The 19,927-nt window shown below is 41.9% G+C and overlaps 1 protein-coding gene and 1 long non-coding RNA gene across 3 annotated transcripts in view; one reads left to right on the top strand and one right to left on the bottom strand.

Annotated features, from left to right (window-relative positions):
- The window catches only part of LOC117088121, a 32,839-nt gene extending 15,730 nt beyond the window's left edge, over window positions 1-17,109 (top strand). Inside the window, exons 2-3 of the long non-coding RNA XR_004439009.1 lie at window positions 15,589-15,693; window positions 15,894-17,109. This is a non-coding gene — a long non-coding RNA (uncharacterized LOC117088121). The remainder of the gene's footprint in view (window positions 1-15,588; window positions 15,694-15,893) is intronic.
- CDH13 (cadherin 13) overlaps window positions 1-19,927 on the bottom strand; it is a 1,187,477-nt gene that overhangs the window by 840,160 nt on the left and 327,390 nt on the right. The gene's annotated exons all lie outside the window — the stretch shown is intronic.

Genomic DNA, 19,927 nt, shown 5'->3' with positions numbered 1-19,927 from the left:
GCTCTAATAGGGAAATAATAGAGGCGACTTTCGTAAATACAGCACTGGAACTTAATCTATTATACAGATCAAGGAGCTCTGCCTTACACTCAAACAAGAAAGGTTAAAGCTGAGTCCTTAAGAATATGCACCGTTTACAATAGCAAAGACTTGAAACCAACCAAAATGCCCATCAGTGATAGACTGGATAAAGAAAATGTGGCACACATATACCACGGAATACTATGCAGCCATAAAAAAGGATGAGTTCATGTCTTTTGCAGAATCATGGATGAAGCTGGAAACCATCATTCTCAGCAAACTAACACAAGAACAGAAAACCAAATACCACATGTTCTCACTCCTTAGTGGGGGTTGAACAGTGAGAACACATAGACACAGGGAAGGGAACATCACATACTGGGGTCTGTCAGTAGGTGGAGGTCTAGGGGAGGGACAGCATTAGGAGAAACACCTAACGTAGATGACGGATTGATGGATGCAGCAAACCACCATAGCACATGTGTACCTATGTAACAAACCTGCATGTTCTGCATATGTACCCCAGAACTTAAAGTATAATAAAAAAAAAAGAGAAATACTAAATGGAGTATTAAGAGAGGTGTAGAAATGGACTTTCTGACAAAATAGTAAAATATGCCATATTAGGAAGAAGTTTCCAGGAGAGAAGGGTTTGCCAGTCATCTTGTTTCTGGCGGTGGCAGTCCATTCCCTCACTTGGAAGGCTCTTAAAGAACTAAAGAAAAATTTAAAAATATTTTGTACAGGGACTATCCTGATGCTCCTCAACCAGGGGTAATTTTTTTTTTTTGAGACGGAGTCTTGCTCTGCAGTCCAGGCTGGAGGTGCAGTGGCATGATCTCGGCTCACTGCAAGCTCCGCCTCCCGGGTTCACACCATTCTCCTGCCTCAGCCTCCTGAATAGCTGGGACTACAGGCATCTGCCACCATGCCCGGCTAATTTTTTAGTAGAGACGGGGTTTCACCATGTTAGCCGGGATGGTCTTGATCTCCTGACCTCATGATCCACCTGCCTCGGCCTCCCAAAGTGCTAGGATTACAGGTGTGAGCCACTGCACCCGGCCAAGACATTTTGATTGTCATGACTGGAATGGTAGTAGTGGCACCCAGTGGGTAGAGGCCAGGGATGCTGCTAACATTTTATAAGGTACCCCCTCAGAACAAAAGATTACCTTGTTCAAATTGTCAATATTGGCCAGGTTGAGAAACTATGGGCTAGCCCCATTATCTTTACACTCTTCCAGAGAGAAGCTAGGAAGCTGCTTAAAAAAAGAAAGAATATGCAGAAAATAGCCAGAGAAAATGAGGGATTTCCTAAGGCAGGTATTCAGGCAATAAGAAGATCTTGAGGTGGGAGAGATCAGGGGTCAGCAAATGATAGCCCTAGGGTAAAATTCAGCCCCACGTCTATTTATATGAATAAAGTTCTGTTGAACATAGCCACATTCATTCTTTTATGTATTGTGTATAGGGCCATTAGATATACAGTAGCAGAGTTTACTAGTTATAAGAGAAACTGTATCACCTACAAAGCCTACCTGGCCCCTTGCAGGAAAGTTTGCTGGCCTTTGGTTTACACAATGACCGAGATATAGATTCTAACACATTTTAAATAATCAAAAATGTTTATTATTTCTTTTTTGTTTCAGACAGAGTCTCATTCTGTTGCCCAGGCTGGAGTGCAGTGGTGTGATCTTGGCTTACTGCAACTTCTGCCTCCAGGGTTCAAGCGATTCTTCTGTCTCAGCCTCCTGAGTAGCTGGGATTACCATGCCCAGCTAATTTTTGTATATTTTGTAGAGATGGGATTTTGCCATGTTGTCCAGGCTTGTCTTGAACTCTTGAGCTCAAGCAATCCTCCCCTCTCAGCCTCCCATAGTGCTGGGATTACAGGTGTGAACTGTAATCCTTATTATTACTTAATGTAGATATATGTAAGAACCCATCTGTGAAAGGCTCACGGCCTACTGAGGGGAGCAGAGCGTCAAAAAGAGTTATAACACCATGTGACTGATGCTGTAACAAAAGCCTATACCGGGCTTCTAGAGCTGCCAAGAAGAGAATAATGCATCCTGCCTGGGTGGGGCAGGGAGGATGGCTTCACAGAAGGAGAGATGGGTCTTGGACTCTAAATCCACGTTTTCAGGATAATGGAGGGAATTACACTGGAGTGTGTTAAAAAGAAGAGAGAAATCAAAACCCATGAAGGGTTCAGGAAAGATTTCAGTTTACCTCCTTGTGCCTCCGAGCCACTGGCAAGGCCAAGAATACGGCTTCTCAGGAGAATTGTCACTTAACCCCCTTCATCCCTACTACCAGCTTTTAAAAAAATTCTTATTTCAAGAGTTAGTCAGCAAGAACAGACAGTAACTGGACCACTGGGTCTGAGGCCTTCTTGGAAAATTACACATTTTCTAGATAAAGGATGCAGTACACGAAGGTGGAAGGTGGCAGATTTTAAGTGAAGCAATAAAAGGTGATGTGCTAGGATACTTCAGTATAAAAACTGCATGTTAGGCCTCCCACTGGACAAATTGTAGACAATTGGAGCACAAGAATAAATAAGGGTAGCAACAGATTGTTACTCTACAGAATAAAAAAAGAATCCATAAAACCATAGTAACAAAACTTTTAAAATGGGAAATAAATTAATAAGTTCGGGGGAGCTTTTCCTTAAAACAGAATGCCAACAAATAAATGTAGAAGGACCCCATGCCATTAGAGAATCACCATTTGGTAACCATAATGGTGGGGTGGGGGGCAAAAATGATCAATGAAGCCTAGAATCAGTGGCTGAAAATATAAAAAGAAACAAGGTATTTGTGTAGTCTGGAAATACCTCCTTCCAAGACACTTGTTGGTTATAAAAGAGGAAAAATTAAATTCATACAGGAGAAACCTGGCAGACACCACCTTAAGTAAGTGATCCAAATTAATATCATCAGTAACGACACAAAAGCCTGCTACATGCTGCCTGATATGAAGCACTGAGAAGGACACAATACTGCCGTGATGTTGCCACAAATGCGACAACTGATGGGACCAACCGTGAGGGCAGGCTGGGGGGTCTCTGTTCTCTGACGTGGCTTTCCAGTGGGCTTGCCATCACCCCCGTAGGAGTGTGAGTTCAAGGACTTCAGAAGTAAGGCAGGAAAGCGCCGTTCCAGTGGGCTTCCCATGCCAAAGGGAAATGGGTACTTCATGCATTTCACTAACACATACAGAGTCATCATGTAGCTTTACGGACTGCTTACTGTGCACTGGGAATTGTACTAGGTGTTGAGGATTCAGGGTGCAAATATGAAGCAGGTATGAATTCAGTCCTATGGAGCATACACCCTAATGGGGATGTCAGGTTTAAATAAATCATTACAGAACTTGTTATACAATGAAAGTTGTGATTAGTGCTACAAAGGGAGGGCAGACTATGAGAAAATGTAAGAGGAAATAGACTCAACTAAAATGTGGAGGTAAAGGGGAGTTTGTGAGGATGTGATGGGGTAAAGCCATGGAGGGGAGGGTGGCAGAGATTATTTACGTGTTGAGAAAGGAAGTTCCTTGCTTGTACTTTCTTTCCAGCTGTTTCTTTAACCTGGATCTTATCTTGGGAGACACTGAACAAAATAACCAACCTATAATCTTAAGCTATGTCATGGTCATGAAAGACAGAACAAAGCTGAAGAACTTTTCCAGATTAAAGGAATCTAAAGAGACATGAGATCTGAGGCAATATTAAATCCTGGATTAGATCCTGGACAAAAATTTTTTTTTGCAATTAAAAAATTAGTGCAGTAATTGGATAAATCCAAATAAAGTAATTTTCTCTTAAATAGTTGGGGAAGGGAGGAATAATTAAGTAAAAGTGATAATATGTTAACATTTGAAAATTTGTCCTAAAAGTATAAAGGAATTACCTGCATTATTTTTGCAACTTTCCAGTAAGTCTGAATTCATTTCAAAATAAAAGGTTAAAAATAAAAACCCTGTATATTACAGAAGACAGATTTACAGAACAGAGGCTCTAGAATCAGACCAATCTGGATTGGAATGTTTGAGCCCAGACTGACTGGCAGTTATGACCTTAAATACGTTATCTAGCCTCTCTGAGCCTCAGTTTTCTCATTAATAAAATAGGAAAAATAGTGTCTACTTCTCAGGTTTATGTAAAGACAATGCAGTTACTATGAGTAAAATTTTACACAGTGCTGCACAATGCCTGAGACTGCCTGCCAAGGTACCTCTGAGGCTAGCCAAGATGCTTGGTCGACTTGTTGACTGATTGGTTGACAGGGATGTTTTCATGCCCTGAATAACTCAGGCTTTATATGTGCACTTTTCTCCATTGGGCAGCTATGCTACCAGATTCCAACTTTGTCTTTAAAATACTCCTCCATATGGGTGTGATGTATGCAAGGAAGACAATGTAAACCAGGGGGTTAATACTCCAAAATAGGTTTTAAATAAAATAAAGTTTACTGGCCCGGAGCAGTGACTCATGCTTGTAATCCCAGCACTTTGGGAGACCGAGGTGGGCAGATCACTTGAGGTCAGTAGTTCGAGACCAGCCTGGCCAACACAGTGAAACCCCGTCACTACTAAAAATTTAAAAAAAATATATGGAGCATGGCAGGAGAATCCCTTGAACCTGGAGGTAAAGGTTGCAGTGAGCCAAGATCACACCACTGTACTCCAAACTGGGTGGCAGACTGAGACTCCATCTCAAAAAAATAAATAAATAAATGAATAAATAAATTATCAGTATTCAATTACAAATGCTAAATATGGTTGCAATGAAATATTTGAAAAATAAAATTAGAAGAAATGTACATGGATAATTTCATCCAAAGATTAAGTCACACACACAAAAAAAAACACTCCATGGAAAACCTAAATGAGAATAAAACCAAACTAAAAACTTAGCATCTTTGTCTTTTCCAAAGTGGCTACTTGTTCAGCTCCAGCTCAGAAGAGCATTCTCTTTGCTAGCTCAGTTCCCAGGCTTTGGAGAGATCGTGTGGGGAGGAATGAAACAAAGTATTAGTAAAAAGATGAGGAGTACTTTCTGGTGGGGAAATGAGACAGGTGAGGGGTTTGGGCTGGAAGCAGAAGTGGAATGGGAGAAATTGCAGAGGGAATGTGAGAAAACACTATTCCAGGTTACAGAGTGGATCGGTTTTAACATTTTTGAAGAAAGGGGAGCTACTTTTTATTTACTTTGAAGTCTCAGACTGCTTTCTTTGACAGCACTCAGTGATTGCTAAATTTACGTCACCTGGTGCTTCCACCGTCCTTCTTAGCTCCTAGTGTGGGGTGATATTCTTGAAAGATAATCAGGAAGGACTTTTCACCCCTGCCAGCCATTCCCCTATATCCTCCACTAAGGCACTAAAAGTTAGTGCCACCATGTCCTAACCAGGACAGAAACAAGGAAGAAAAAAACCCAGGATCAATCATTTTGACAGGAATGGATTCAGTAAAATCTGGGTGGGAAATGATATTTTTCCTGTTGGATGTATTTTATAACTGTAGGTTATATTTTACTTTTTAAAATGCACAATTTCTAAATTACGATGGCTACACCTGACTTCTATTAACCCCTGGAAGCTTTACATATATTTTCTCAGTCCCTTTATGAAGAAGTGTTATAAGTTGGTTTCTGTCTTTTATTTCAAATAAGGAGAATGATGTTGATAAAGCTCACCCACTTAATCCACATGGTGGATGGAAAAAAGCCATGGCCTTTATTAATAAAGAAAGCCTGTGTGGCCCTTATCCAATATGGACAATTACCTCCTCTCTCTTCCTCTTTACTTCTCCCTGGAGGGTTAATGGGATAAGCCACTGTCTGCTTTCTAAGAGGGCTACCTGCTGTCACAGAATCCCCAATCGTTATCACCGAAGTACATTGGTGGTGTTTTGAGATGCTGTGTACTTGATATTTTCCTTTTGAGTCTAGTAAGCCCTTTGGGATCTTTCAAGATGAAACTATTTCATAAATGTAGCTGTATTACAGAGTGAAATGCTTTATAGGAGACTTCAAGGAAATTACATTAGCCTATGCCTCTCTTTTATGGAGCGCCACCATTTAGATGGCTTTATTAATACAGAGCAGGCCCGCTATGGATTTATGAGATCTCAGTGATCTTCACTCCTTTTTCTCTTTGGCCTGTGTTCCTGTTCCAATGTTTGAGGGTCATATTGTACAAATGCACAGTCACGGCATTGAGCACACAAAGCGACTCGGGGGGGTCTCAAAAGCCCGCAGCTCCACCGGGCACTGGTGTTCCCTGTGTGAACAGCAGCGTGTGGGACTCCCACAAAGGAGCTGCTGATGTTGCATTGCTGAGTCCAACTGTGAGAGCAGGCTGGGGGTCTCTGTTCTCCGACCTGGCTTTCCAGTGCCCTTGCCATTGCTCCCGTAGGAGCATGAGTACAGGGCTTCAGAAGTCAGGCAGTAAAATGCTGTTCCTCTGGGCTTCCCATCTCAAGGGGAAATGCATGTCACTAACACATACAGAGTAATCGTCTAGCTTTACGGACTGCTTACTGTGCACTGAGAATTGTACCAGGTGTTCAGGATTTAGGGGGCAAATTCAAAGCAGATATGAACTCTGTCCTCATGGAGTGTACTTCCCAGTGGGGAAGTCAGGTTTAAAGAAATCATTATAAAATTCGTTATATAATTACAGTTATATAAGGGGAAGACAGACTATGAGAAAATGTAAGAGGAAACAGACTCACCCAAAATGTGAAGTTAGAGGGGAGTGTGTGAGGATGTGATGGGGTGAAACCATAGGACACAGGGGACAGGGATCATGTAAGACGTATTGAGAAAGGACATTCCTTGCTGGTACTTTCTTTCCAGTTATTTCTTTTATTTTCTTTTTTGTTTCCTTTTTTTTATTTATTATTTTTTTGAGATGGAGTTTCACTCTTGTCACCCAGGCTGGAGTGCAAAGGCACGTTCTTGGCTTACCACAACCTCTGCCTCTCAGGTTCAAGCGATTCTCTTGCCTCAGCCTCCTGAGTAGCTGGGATTACAGGTGCCTGCCACCGCATCTGGCAATTTTTTTTTGTATTTTTAATAGAGATGGGGTTTCACCATGTTGGCCAGGCTGGTCTCGAACTCCTGACCTCAAGTGATCCACCCGCCTCAGCCTCCCAAAGTGCTGGGATTACAGGTGTGAGCTACCGTACCCAGCCTATTTCTTTAACATCATACATGTTGGCTACAGGGATAAAGATCAGAAAGTTTTAGGTGTTACTAGAAAAATATACAAATGATCATTTGTTAATTACAAGTAACTTTTACAAAAGAAAGAAAAACAATTACACATTTTCCTGAATTATTATTTTGCTTATATATCATTTCCCTAATCTAATTTTCTAAAAGATATGTGTCTTGGGTTCTAGGTCATTAGTGACCATTAGTAAATGAAATTATTAAAAGTTTAAGTTTGTTTCTATTTCACATGTCTTGCATTTCACAGCGAATCAAGCTCAGTACTGTTACAAGATACTGACACCTTGAGATGTAAAAAACCAAAAAATTTAATGAAACAACCAGTTTTCAGAAATGAAATGTAGACAGAAGAATCATCACTGGGTGTGTTGCTCGGGCTTCACGACTTCCTTGCCCTGGCCAGGGGTTCAGAGTTTCACCTGCATCTTTGTCAGATTCTCTTCTAGATCTTCCTAACCCCAGCTCCTGTCCATCTTTGGCCTTATGAGTTGCCTGCATCCTATCCCTTCTCATGGACCCAATCTCTCCTAATTTGCTTTGGTGAATTTTGCAACCAAAGGCACAGGCATCTGTATCAGTTACCTATTGCTGCCGTACCAAATTACTACAAACCTTGTGGCAAAAAAACAATAGTGATTTATTCTCTCATACCTCTGGAGGCCAGAAGACCTAAATCAAGGTGTCAGCAGGACCAGGCTTTTGTGGAAGTCTCTAGAAAAGGATCCTTCCTTGTTTCATCCATCTCCTGGTGGATCTGGGAATCCTTGGCTTAGTGCCATATTGCTGTAATTTCTGCCTCTATGGTCATATCACCCTGTCCCCTGTGTATCTGTTTTCCTCTATGACTCTTACAAGGCCACTTGAAATTCAATTTAGGATACACTCAGATAATCCAGGATTATTTGATCTCAAGATCCTCAACTTAATTAACTCTGCAAAGACTGTTTCCAAATAAGCTCACATTCACTGGTCCCTGAGATTTGACATGGATGTCTTCCAGCGGGCCACATGTCATAGCATCCATGTTATTTTACCATGGATTTACACCCAGGATAGGGGTGTTTCCCAGGGCTTCCATTAAACTAGGGTTTCTCTACCTTGGCACTACTGATGTTTGGGGCCAGATAATTCTTTGTGGTGGAGGCTGTCTAGTGCATTGCAGGAGGCTGAAAAGCATCAGTGACCTCTACCCACTAGATGGCAATGGCAGCCCCCCCATCCCAGCTGTGACAACCAAAAGTCTCTAGACTTTGCCTTTTATCCTCTGCAGAGGCAAAATCACCCCCAGTTGAGAACCAAAGACAGGATCAATTAGCACAGTACCATAGACCAGTTTGTTCTCATTCCTGGCTGTATGTTGGAATAGCATGGGTAACTTTGAAAAATACTGAGAACAGAGTCCATCCTAGAGTATCTAATTTAGTTAGTCTGAGGTAAGGCCCAAGTATCAGTAGTTTTTTTTTTTTTGTTTTGTTTTTGTTTTTGTTTTTTAAGTCCCCTGCTTATTCTTATGGACAAAAGACTGTGAATTGCTGATAAAGACAGTAGGGGCTTCATAACAATTTGTTCAATTGCAGCAAGCTCACTTCAACTCTTTTGCAAATCATTTGGGGCCTTCATTTTATTATGTATTGAGAAGATTTACCCAGTGGAAAGAAGCCTAAAGAAAAGAACCTGTTACTTCCTTTCTCTTCTCCACTTCCTCAGAACCATAGGTTAGTGACGTTTCCTTTTCCAAGGATGGCCTCTGAGGTGGGCACCTGGGAAAAAGAAGGGGCAGCTGTAAGCCAAAGGCCTGGCTGTTAGGCCTGGCCAACCCGTCTCCTCATTGACTTGTGGTGGGAAGTCCCATTTCATCTCTGGGCCTTGGTGTCCTTGTGGGGAAGGTGGAATGTGAGCTGGGATGAAGCCTGAGTTGGATTCAGCTGCTCTGTGCTGGCGACAGCTCAGGGGGTGTGGGGAGGCAGCGGCAGTTGCGGAGTCATGTGGCTGTCAATAGATCCACAGAAATGGAGCATCTGCTTTGGCCTCAACTGTAGCTGACGGGAGTCATTGCCCAGGCAGAATCCCATGTGGAACGTTCCAGCAATGAAAAAGCTATCCATATTTTGCATTACCCTTTCTAACCCTCCAAATCACAATATAAAACAGAAACGTGTGTACTAAAAACGATTTGTATGGAATTCTTCCTAGAATTAAAAATCACAATAGACTTGTTTGTGTTAACGATGATTATTTTTTAAAAAGATTAAAGAAACATTACGACCTTGCTATGGACAAATGAAAGACAAAACCTTCTCTATGATGCACTTATACAAAGAAGTTCCCTAAAACATATCAGAAATAAGCCTCTGTGAGACTTGGGTGCGCACTGCTCTTTGCTTCTGCTTTGCACATTCTCGTGGTTACTGCACCTGCTATATTGAAATGGAAACTCAAGGTGCCATTCTGTGAAGCCCAGAAGGTGACAAAGATTGTTCTTGAGATTGAGGGGATAGCTGTTGCCTGTGACTATGCCATGCTGTGCGCTGGGCATATTTATAGACATTGTCCTTTTTCACTTTCTCTCCAGCTTCCCACATCTCCCCTTGGCTCCAGACTCTTCTTTCTAAACACCCACCCAAGGATTCCAGTGTAGAATTTAACAGGCACTCATCTCTTTCTCATGTCATCTCCCATACCTGTCCTCCCATTATCAAGACAAATAGGTACACCACGAATCACTATCCTCAAGCCCAAACCATAGAAATCCTCCTTGAATCCTTTCTCCCCATTTCCACAAACAATTCAGCAGCAACCATCAATTATATCATCAATGTATGTCCCTTATCCTACTGCTTCTCATCATCTCAACCATACCCACCCATGCTATGACTCTCTCTCTCATCTTTCACCTGAACCACGGTAGAGGCTCCCTTCTGATCTCCCTGCTCCTGAATTTGCCCTCCCAACTGGCATTCTTGATCCATTATCCAGAGAATGTTTTTGAAACATAAATAGGATTGAATCACCTTACTGCTCAAAACTCTTCAATAGAATCTAAAATGGTATAGCCACTCTGGAAAACAGTTTAGCAATGTTTTCTTTCTTAAGTCAAACAAAACATGCAATTATATAATCCAGACATTGCACTTTTGGGCGAATTCATCTCAGAGAAAGAAAACTTCCATTAAAAGAAAAATTCATACACAATTGTGCATAGCTGCCTTACTCATAAATGCTAAAACTGGAAGCAAACCAGATGTCTTTCAGCAACTAGATAGTTAAAAACAACAACAACCGTGTGGTACATCCAGGCCATGCAATACTACTCAGAGATATAAAAGAACTTACGAACTTACATAGCAAACAGAACCTTTGCAGGTGGAATATGGGTTAATCAGCTGACCTTAACATAAGAAGAGGCCCCTAACTTACCCAGGTGAACACAATGCAATCACAAGGGTCCCGAAAAGTAGAAACACAGGTGGAAAAGAGTGCAAAGGAGATGTAACTACTCAGAAAATGGCTGGAGAGATGCAACTTTTGTGGCTTTGAAGATGAAGGAAGGGGCTGTGAGCCCCTAGAAACTGGGAGAGGGAAGAAAATAGATTCTGCCCTTGGGCCTCAGAAAGGAACCAAAGGCATCCAGACATACATGGGTTGCTTTAAGCCACAAAGTTTGTTGTAAATTGTTTACAGAAGAAACAGAAAACTAATACAGGAGGCAAAACATCATTTCCCAGTGCCCCCCCCCGCCTCAAAAATCACCATGCAAGTTTGAGTGAAATGAGTGTCCTTTAATTATATTGCCATCACCAATGCTTTCCTGTGTCTGTCATCTTTTTAAACAAAACACGATTTTGAAATGTAGAAAAGATTTGGAAGGTAAACATGAATTCTAAAGCAGAGGCTTTCCAAATAACAGGGGAAATTTTCTTGTTGTGTATGTGCCATAACTGTGAAAGATAATTATTTATATCCAAAAGGGGAATGTCAGGTATTGGTTACAGCTGTCAGATCATGAACACTGCTGGGGAAGCCTTGTACCTCGCCAAAATACTGTCTGATGTAGACTTCAGCAACACTGCAGAACATTGTACATTTGATCTTCAGTCTTCTCTTTTTGCACCAGGAAAACCTTGGGGGTAGATTTCATTGGTTCATAACCACTTTAACATCTTCCCAGGCGGAAGGTTCCATTCATACCTCAGGCTGAATACACCTAAGATGTGCTCATTCACCCAGGTGAATGCACTTGAAGGCCTTCAGGCAGGGCATGCATTGCATTGTTGGCCCCAAGTTAACCGTCTCTCCTTCCTGCTTTTCACCTGACTGCTACTTGTCCCTGAAGACAATGGAGCCTGTGACCCGTGGCCGGTGACTCTTGGGTCAAGTGACTCCTGAACGGATGTTTTGAACTTAGACTTCTCTACAGAGCTTCAGACCTGGCTATCTGATGCCTGTTTAATATCTCCATGTGTGAATCCCTTGACCACTCAACTTGACCACGCCTAACATTGTACTCATTGTCTTCCTCTCAAGCCCTCTCCTCCCCCACTGCGTTTTTTATCTTGGTGAACCATTCTATCAAATCATCAAATTGTTGAGGATAATTTGCTACATTTCTATCCAGGCCATCTCCCTGACACTGGACCACCACTAGGCCCTTTCCATTATGCCTTCTAAATTTTTCTTCACTGCAGCCTCTCCTTTCTATGCCTACTGCCTCTGCTGAAATTCATGCTTAAATGGGGGAATTTAAGTCAGCTCATATTTATCAAGCATGAACGATATATCAGATACTCTTTTAAGTACTTTTATGCAAAGCATCTCAGCTATTCCTCCCAGGAAAACTGTTAAGTAGGTATTCAAGTTATTGTCATTTTTAGAAGCAGAGGTTGGTGCTAAGAGAGGTCAAGAATCTTTTCCAAGGTCTGACAGCCAGAAATGGGTAGAATTGGGATTTTAGGTTAGGTATGGCACACAGCAGATTCTGAGTACTCAGTTACTAATCTGTGAGTTTACTAAGAGAAAGACAGAGCTGTGGTCCCTCATCCACCTCTGCCACCTCTCAGACAAGTGTGGATATCTTAGGCCAGGTAGATTAAGAACAAAGTGAAGAGGAGTCTTCCACAGGACTCCTTTTGTCTTGCCTTATGAAGAAATAAATATTGACAAAATTATGAGTGCACATTTTCCAGCTATCGTGTCTCCAAAAGAAGTAATAACTGGTCATAGCGGAAACAGTTTAAGAAATATTAATTGTAGTAACGAATACTAGAGATCAGTTATTAAATGCTCATCATCGGTCAGGCATTTCCTAGGCAATTTCTAGATACTATCCCACTTAATGCATATAACATTCTTGTAGGAAAATAAAGCTCAGGAAACTTAGGGAATTTGTAAATATCACATTAATAAGTGATTACGCATACAGACCTGAGTCCAAAGCTGCTGTTCCTAATCACTGAAGTATACTGCCCTGCACATTTATTCAGCACAGAGAGTGAATTCAGAAGATAGCAGGGAGGGCATGTACATGTTACGGGTACTTGGGAGGCCCACGACTTCTCTAAATTTTATTTGTAAAGAGGGCATGCTATTGCCAACATACTAGTGGCCTTTATCTATCTTGAATTTCCAATATCTGACATTGTTAACTTGAAAATTTGTTTAGTTAGCAAAAAGTGGTGTGATTCCAGTGCCCCCAACCCTGCCAGGATTGCCATGTCTGGAAGGAAAATGTACTTATTTCTTTGGATTAGTTTTACGTAAAATAATTACCAGAAACTTCTGTTTGTCCCCCAAAGAAAGACCAGTATCTCCTGATTTTCCTTGCAGCTAGATTTCATCATATGGTCAACAGTTGGCCAAGAAGATATGAGGAGAGGTGGTAGATGCAACTTTCCACTTGTGTATTTCAAGAGAAGGGATATAGTTCCCCTTTCCCCTTTCCCCTTTCCCCTTTCCCCTTTCCCACTGACTGGGATAAGATGTGGATGTGGTGGTGAGTTGCCTGGGGCCATGAGGACACAGGCTATATTCCACAAATGCCACAAAATAAGAGGGAAGCCAGGTTTTAAAGGTTTTAAAGATTCAGCTTCCTACACATCTCTCAGACAGATTTATGTCTCTCCATCCCTGCCTCCATTTTGTCTCTAAGTGACACAGTGGGGCCACCACGTCAATCTAGAACTGCTCCTGCCCGAATCATCACTTATTGAAGCCACTGACATTTGAATCTTCACTATGGCATCCAAACCCATATCCTAACTAATAGAAATCCACTGAGACACAAGCTATTGAAAAAGTACTTTTTAAAGCTCATTCTATGCAAACTTTCCAGTGTGAAAGAACCTGCCACATTCTAGGGTTAGTAAGAGATTTGACTTGGCTCTGCTCAACATAAGCATCTGGTAAGGGATTGGGTAAAGATGAAATCAGAGAAGTCATCAGGGGATGGGTCATGAAGGACAGGCTCTGCTGTGTTAAAGAAAATGGACTTAAACCTGGGGGTAATGACGATGCAAGAGGAGTTCCAAAGGGTGTGGCAGGATGCATCTGAACTTGAAAATAATCCTTCATCAGCCATTTGGAACAAGGCTCTGATGTGTTAAAGAAAATGGACTTAAACCTGGGGATAAGGATGATACATGAGGAGTTCCAAAGGGTGGGACAGGATACATCTGAGCTTGAAAATAATCCTTCAGCTGCCATTTGGAGCAGAAACTAGAGAGTAAAGACTAGAATTAGGAAGAAAAGTTTGCAAGCAAGAGATAATGGTGGTTTAGATCTAGGATGAAGATGAGGACAGAGAGAAGCAAATCTGTCAGAGAGAAGTAGAAGGTTAAATGATGAAGACCTGCCTGACTGGTGGATAGGTGAGAGAAGCCTGCAGAAATACCAAGAATCATGCCCATGTTTGTGGTTTTGGCAACAGCACGGTGAGTAGCACCCTTGATTTGCTAAAATAAAAAGCATACAGTGGAAAAAAAGTTTGGGGCTGGGTTGAGGGTGGAGGTTCGTGGGGAGATTGAGTTTAACTTTGCACTTGTGTAGTGTGATGAGCTATGGGACATCCAAGAGGCAGTGTCTAGTACACAGCGTTAAAAAAAAGAATAAATCCAAGACTGAATGTCAGTGATGACACAGACTCTTGCATATTTCATAGTAGTATTTGATTATGCTAGGTGCAGGACACACCTAAGACATTCTTTGTCTCTATATTTACACTGCAAGCCCCTCCTGGAGAAGATGTTTTCCACTTCTTTCTTGTGTGGCATTTGTGAGCAGAGCTTGCCTTAGATTCAGGGTGAATGATAGGAATGCAGTAGCTGCTTGTGATGGAGAGAATCCCAGCAATGACTAAATGCTGTGTCTTCCAGTCCAGTTTCCTTCAAAGTTTATTTTTCTCTAATGTAATTGTATCTGGTTTTTGTCCCCCCGCTTTATTCACAGCACCTAACACAGTGACTGACTCACAGCAGGTGCCAAATAAAAACAAAAACGAATGCATGTTGAATGAACTGCCACCTGTATATGCTTTAAAATCTAGCTACTTAGAAACTGCAGGCCAAAAATGTTTTTGATGAAAGCATGCATCACTACACCCAGTAGGGTTAACCAGACAACCCATAATCATAAACTAAATGGATAATTATAAAGCAAAAGTATTAATCATTTATAAGTAAAAAGCAAGTACAGGCATTAAAATCCAGGATCTACTCGACCCTGACAATGTACCGATAACATCCTTCTTGAATGTTTTAGGAATTCTGGAAATCTATGTTTCCAAGTGCCTGATGGTGATTTTTCTCCTTTGCCAAACAGTGTGAGGCAGGCATCTTGCTTAATTAAACAGCAAATTAAAATCATCAATAAACTCTAAGACTGCTTGGAAAAAGAATCTGGCAGTTCCTCAAAAGGTTAAAAATAGAGTTGCTGATAACCTAGGAATTCTACTCCTAGGTAGATGCACGTCCACACCAAAGCTTATAGGCACATTTTCATGGCAACATTATTCAAAATCGCCTAAAAGTGGAAACAACTAAAATGTCCATCAAGCAATGAATGGATAAGCAAATGTTATATATCCACGCAATGGAGTATTATTTGGCAATGCATAGACTGAAGTACTGATGCATGCTATGATAGGGATGAACTTTTAAAACATTATCCTAAGTGAAAGAAGGCAGGCACAAAAGATCAGATATGATATTCAGTTTCTATAAAATGTTCATAAAAGGGAATGAGACAGAGAATGAGATTTTTTGGCCGCCAGGAGCTGAGGATGTAATGGTGGAAAATGAGGTATGACTCAGGGATAGTGTGTTTTTTTCCAGGAGATTTAAAAAAAAATTCTAAAATTCATTGTGGCGATGGTTGCACAATTCTGTGAATAGACTGAAAACCACGGAGTTGTACACTTTAAAGGAGTGAATAGAATGGTATGTGAATTATATCTCAATAAAGCTGTTGTTTAAACAAAAAAACTCTAAGAACAAGGGCTCATTTGGTACATTATTGGACATTGGTAGCCTTCAGACATAGGCAGCAAAAAAATTCTTTGGAAGAGTACACCATCACAAGCGCTTGGTGACTCTGGATCAGTTATTACAACTCGTGAGGTCCTGGCTTCCTCTTGTAGGAAAGAAGTGCAGCAGGTGCTGTTGGTGTGTATTCAAATCCTTGTGCGTCACCAGTGGCTTTCTGGAAGCCCCTGTATCTCTGTACCTGAGGGCTTTCTGTAGCCACCGGAACATACTTGGCTCCTTCCTTTCCACAGGGTGAACTGGAAGTTCCGGGAAGTTGACTTCCCTGAAAGCAGCTCTGAACTAATTACAAACAGGAGTCGGAGGAGCAATACTCAGCTTCCTCGCTGACTGTGTGTTACAACTCAAAGGTGTGTTCTACCCTATCCCCGGATATGCATCCCAGGTGGCATCCCAGGTGCCCACAGAGAAAACCCGCCTTTCAATGCATCCTGGTGTTGGCTTCCTTGCTTTCCCCAGCTAACTTTCTTCATTCCGTACCAGTATTTCTTGGCATTACCTCTCAAATAAACTACCTGAGCACATAAATGTCTGAGTCTGCTTCTGAAGGAGACCAACCTGAAATAAGGGATAATTGGTGTGCCTTCCTCTTAGGTCTACTGGAAGGAAGAAATAAAATACTACATGGACAGCGTTTCAGCACTGTGTCTGGCCACTTAATAAATGTTACCTATTATCATCATCATCATTATTATTGTTATTACTAAAAACAAATAATTGACTGGAATTATTTATCAGATCTCGGCCCATCTGGAAGCCTGTCTTGGCTTTCCTACATATGTGAGACATGCCAAGCTGGTATTGTGCTTATTATTTCACCACTGAGCACCCAGTTCATTATTTTCCATCCAATTGACTCCAGGTTTTCAAAGACTTTATCTAGCAAACTGCACAGATTAAGTAATAATTTATTTTCTCATCCATGTTTTATTAATCAAAGGCACAAATAACTGCCAATCAGAGCTGCTGATCAGAATTAAATTACTAAGTTCACCATGCAGAGCTAATATCACTTCAGTCAAAAGCAAAACATCTTGATGTTTTTGTTTGTGAAGCTTTCTCGCTTGTAAAAGTAAGATTAGATTAGATTTTCTGAAATATTTAAAATAGCTTGCAGACCTTCATTGCCACAATCAGGGTCCCCTAAGACCCAGAAACTCCATGTTGGCCATTGCTGATCTAATAACCCAAAATTCATTAAGAAGTATGTCTGCTTTTGCTATAAAAATTGGAGCAATAAAATCTTTATGGCCATATTTGGCAATAACTTTTCTGTATATGACAAAAAAATAAAGGATAAATGGATATTTAGTAATGTATTTTTTATCTTGACCTTTTCACAATGAAATATCCACAAATCTAAGAGAGGCTGGATTACACTAAGATGCTAGCCCACGCCAGGTTTCCTGCTATAATATCAAGAGATCATAGTCTATGAGGAAAAAGGAGAAAGAAATAAGCAGTTTGGAAGAGTACAGCAAAGGGGATATCTAATTCTCTATTGCTTAAAACAAATGGCACTTGCTGGCAGTATGTTCACAAGCAGATGTGCTGAGTACATTTGCTTAGCCCTCTGAATTTACTCTCCCTTCTATACCCTGCTCTGTCCTTGGGCAGAGCACCTGGCAGCCCTGTCTTCTGGTTTCCAGCTGGCTTCAGTAAATTAGAAGCACTAGTGAGGAATCAGAGGTGGAGGGAGAACAAGCCAGGGTGTCAGGTCTCCTGGTTTCCTTCCTAAGGCTTCATACAGATCAGCATCTTGTGGAGAGTAAAGAATGGTGGACAGTGGATCTGGAGGGGCCAGTGGGCTACATACAGTTGGCCCACCAGGATTCCTAACATGTAAAATAAATACCAAAAAGTTCACAGGGTTTGTATGAGAATTGAATCATCTGATCCACAGAAAATGGACCACACTGCCTAGCATGTAATAAGTAAACAGATATTAGCTACTGTTACTATATTCAAGGATCTGAAGAAAAGTTATGGTTACTCTCTGCTTTGTGAATAGCAACAAGCACTGTTTCTCCTATTGTAGGGATCTGAACTCATATTAGAGCCATCACTGCTCTAGGCAAGAGGATAACTTACCTGCCTGAATGCTGACCAACGCTCACTGAAAGCCTAGTATTAACCAGGGACTGTGGTAATTACTTTTCAAGTGTTGTCTCAGCTTTGCATAGTAGAAATACCATAGCCAATGAGATTTATCAGAGGTGCAATGATTATTCATTGAAAACTCGGGCCAGCAGGAGTAAGAAAGCTGCCCACGCTCAGATGGTACATGATAGGTACAAGTGGCATTTGAACTCAGGCCCATGAGCTTCTCAGGCAGCACCCATGTTCTCCTGTTTACAAGAGACCAGTTCTTCAAAGTGAATCCTGAGCCACTTGATGGGCAAGGAATCAGGTTGTCTGAGTGTGGAAAAATGTCTACGCATTTATCATTGTCAAAACTCCTTTCGAGAAAATGTGCAGTAATTGTACATTTAATTCAGCCCCAGCACAACACAATGTTCCAGTGAAGTGTACAGCCAAGTGGCGTGTGTTGAGATGATGACCCTGTTGGGAGGGAGTCTTGTAAACCTCGCACTAAAGAAAAATGACCAACAAACACATGCAGTGGTTTATGGGCCTCATCTCTTTGTGGCAGCTCTGTGGCTCCTGGGAAGGAAATGGAACACTTAGGAAGACATACTGAGCCTCCTGGTTCCCATGGGTGTACGATACGTGAGCCAGTGCGTGAATTTATGTCCTTGAATATTCATCAAAATCCCCAGGGGGAGACAGTTATGGACGTCAGAGCAAGCCCGGGTCCATGATGAATAGACCCTCCCTTTGGAGTTCCCTGGGCCTCCCTGCACTTGAGTCAAGCCTGGAAGAGTTGTGGGGAGCACATGGCAGCCCTGTGGATGCTGGCAGTAAGGAAACTTCTGCTTGGGCATCTCAACAAAATAGGACTCATTGCCATGGACTGAGCTCATGCAGTGGTCTCGCATAAGAACCTAAATGTGGTTATTTTACCTGATGCTTGCCAGCGTACCCAACGCCCTCATGGTGAGCTGTGTCCTGGGCTTGGGAGGAGATGAAAAGTCCTTTCCTACTTCAGTCTTACCCATGCAAATAGCTGAACATCAGGACCCACTGCTTGTATCTATACCTCCAGCTCAGGATAGAACAACTTGTAGGAAGCAGATATCAATTGATATTTGTTGGCCAGGCACGGTGGCTCACTTGTAATCCCAGCACTTTGGGAGGCTGAGGCAGGTGGATCACGAGATCAGGAGATGGAAAGATCGAGACCATCTCGGCTAACACAGTGAAACCCCATCTCTACTAAAAATACAAAAAAATTAGCTGGACATGGTGGCGGGCGCCTGTAGTCCCAGCTACTCAGGAGGCTGAGGCAGGAGAATGGCATGAACCCGGGAGGCGGAGCTTGCAGTGAACTGAGACTGTGCCACTGTACTCCAACCTGGTTGACAGAGCGAGACTCCATCTTGGAAAAAAAAAAAAATTGATGTTTGTTTCTGAATCAATGAAAAGCCACTTCTTCTTTGAGAGCACAGGCAGACTTTCCTCTCCAGAGACTGGGATGGGGTGAGGGATGTGGGGGAAGGAGATACCCTCTGGGCGGCTTACAGTCTCACAATGATTCCACTGACTTTTGTAGGGGACAAAATCCTCACACATGTACACAAGCACACACACTTGCACACCCCCCAAAACATGACCATTCTGACCTATGCCGTCACTCCCTGGAGATTTAAGAGTGAGCCAAGGGAAGGTATCTGAGCTGAACTGGACCAATAAAATTATTCTTGAGGATGTGAAATTCAGGACACAGAAATATGGTGATGGGCAACATCTAAGCTGAAGTATATCAGTTGGAGAGTTCCAGATTCATATATTGCAGTGCCCAGACAGGTTTGGTTTCCTTCTTTTTATGATCAGATGCTCCTTTGTGTCCATGTGCGTACAACTCTCTCACTGCTGTGGGTTTTACTGCCCACCCCCTACCACCACCAACAAAAAAGATATGTGGGAGTTCTAACTCTCAGTGACTTTATTTGGAGATAGGGTCTTTACAGAGGTAATCAAGTTAAAATAGGGTCATGGGTAGACCTTA

Source organism: Trachypithecus francoisi, unplaced genomic scaffold (genome assembly GCF_009764315.1).
Source record: "Trachypithecus francoisi isolate TF-2019V2 unplaced genomic scaffold, Tfra_2.0 Lachesis_group10, whole genome shotgun sequence".
In the NCBI taxonomy this organism is placed as follows: Eukaryota; Metazoa; Chordata; class Mammalia; order Primates; family Cercopithecidae; genus Trachypithecus; species Trachypithecus francoisi.
This window is presented reverse-complemented; position numbering and strand designations above follow the sequence as displayed.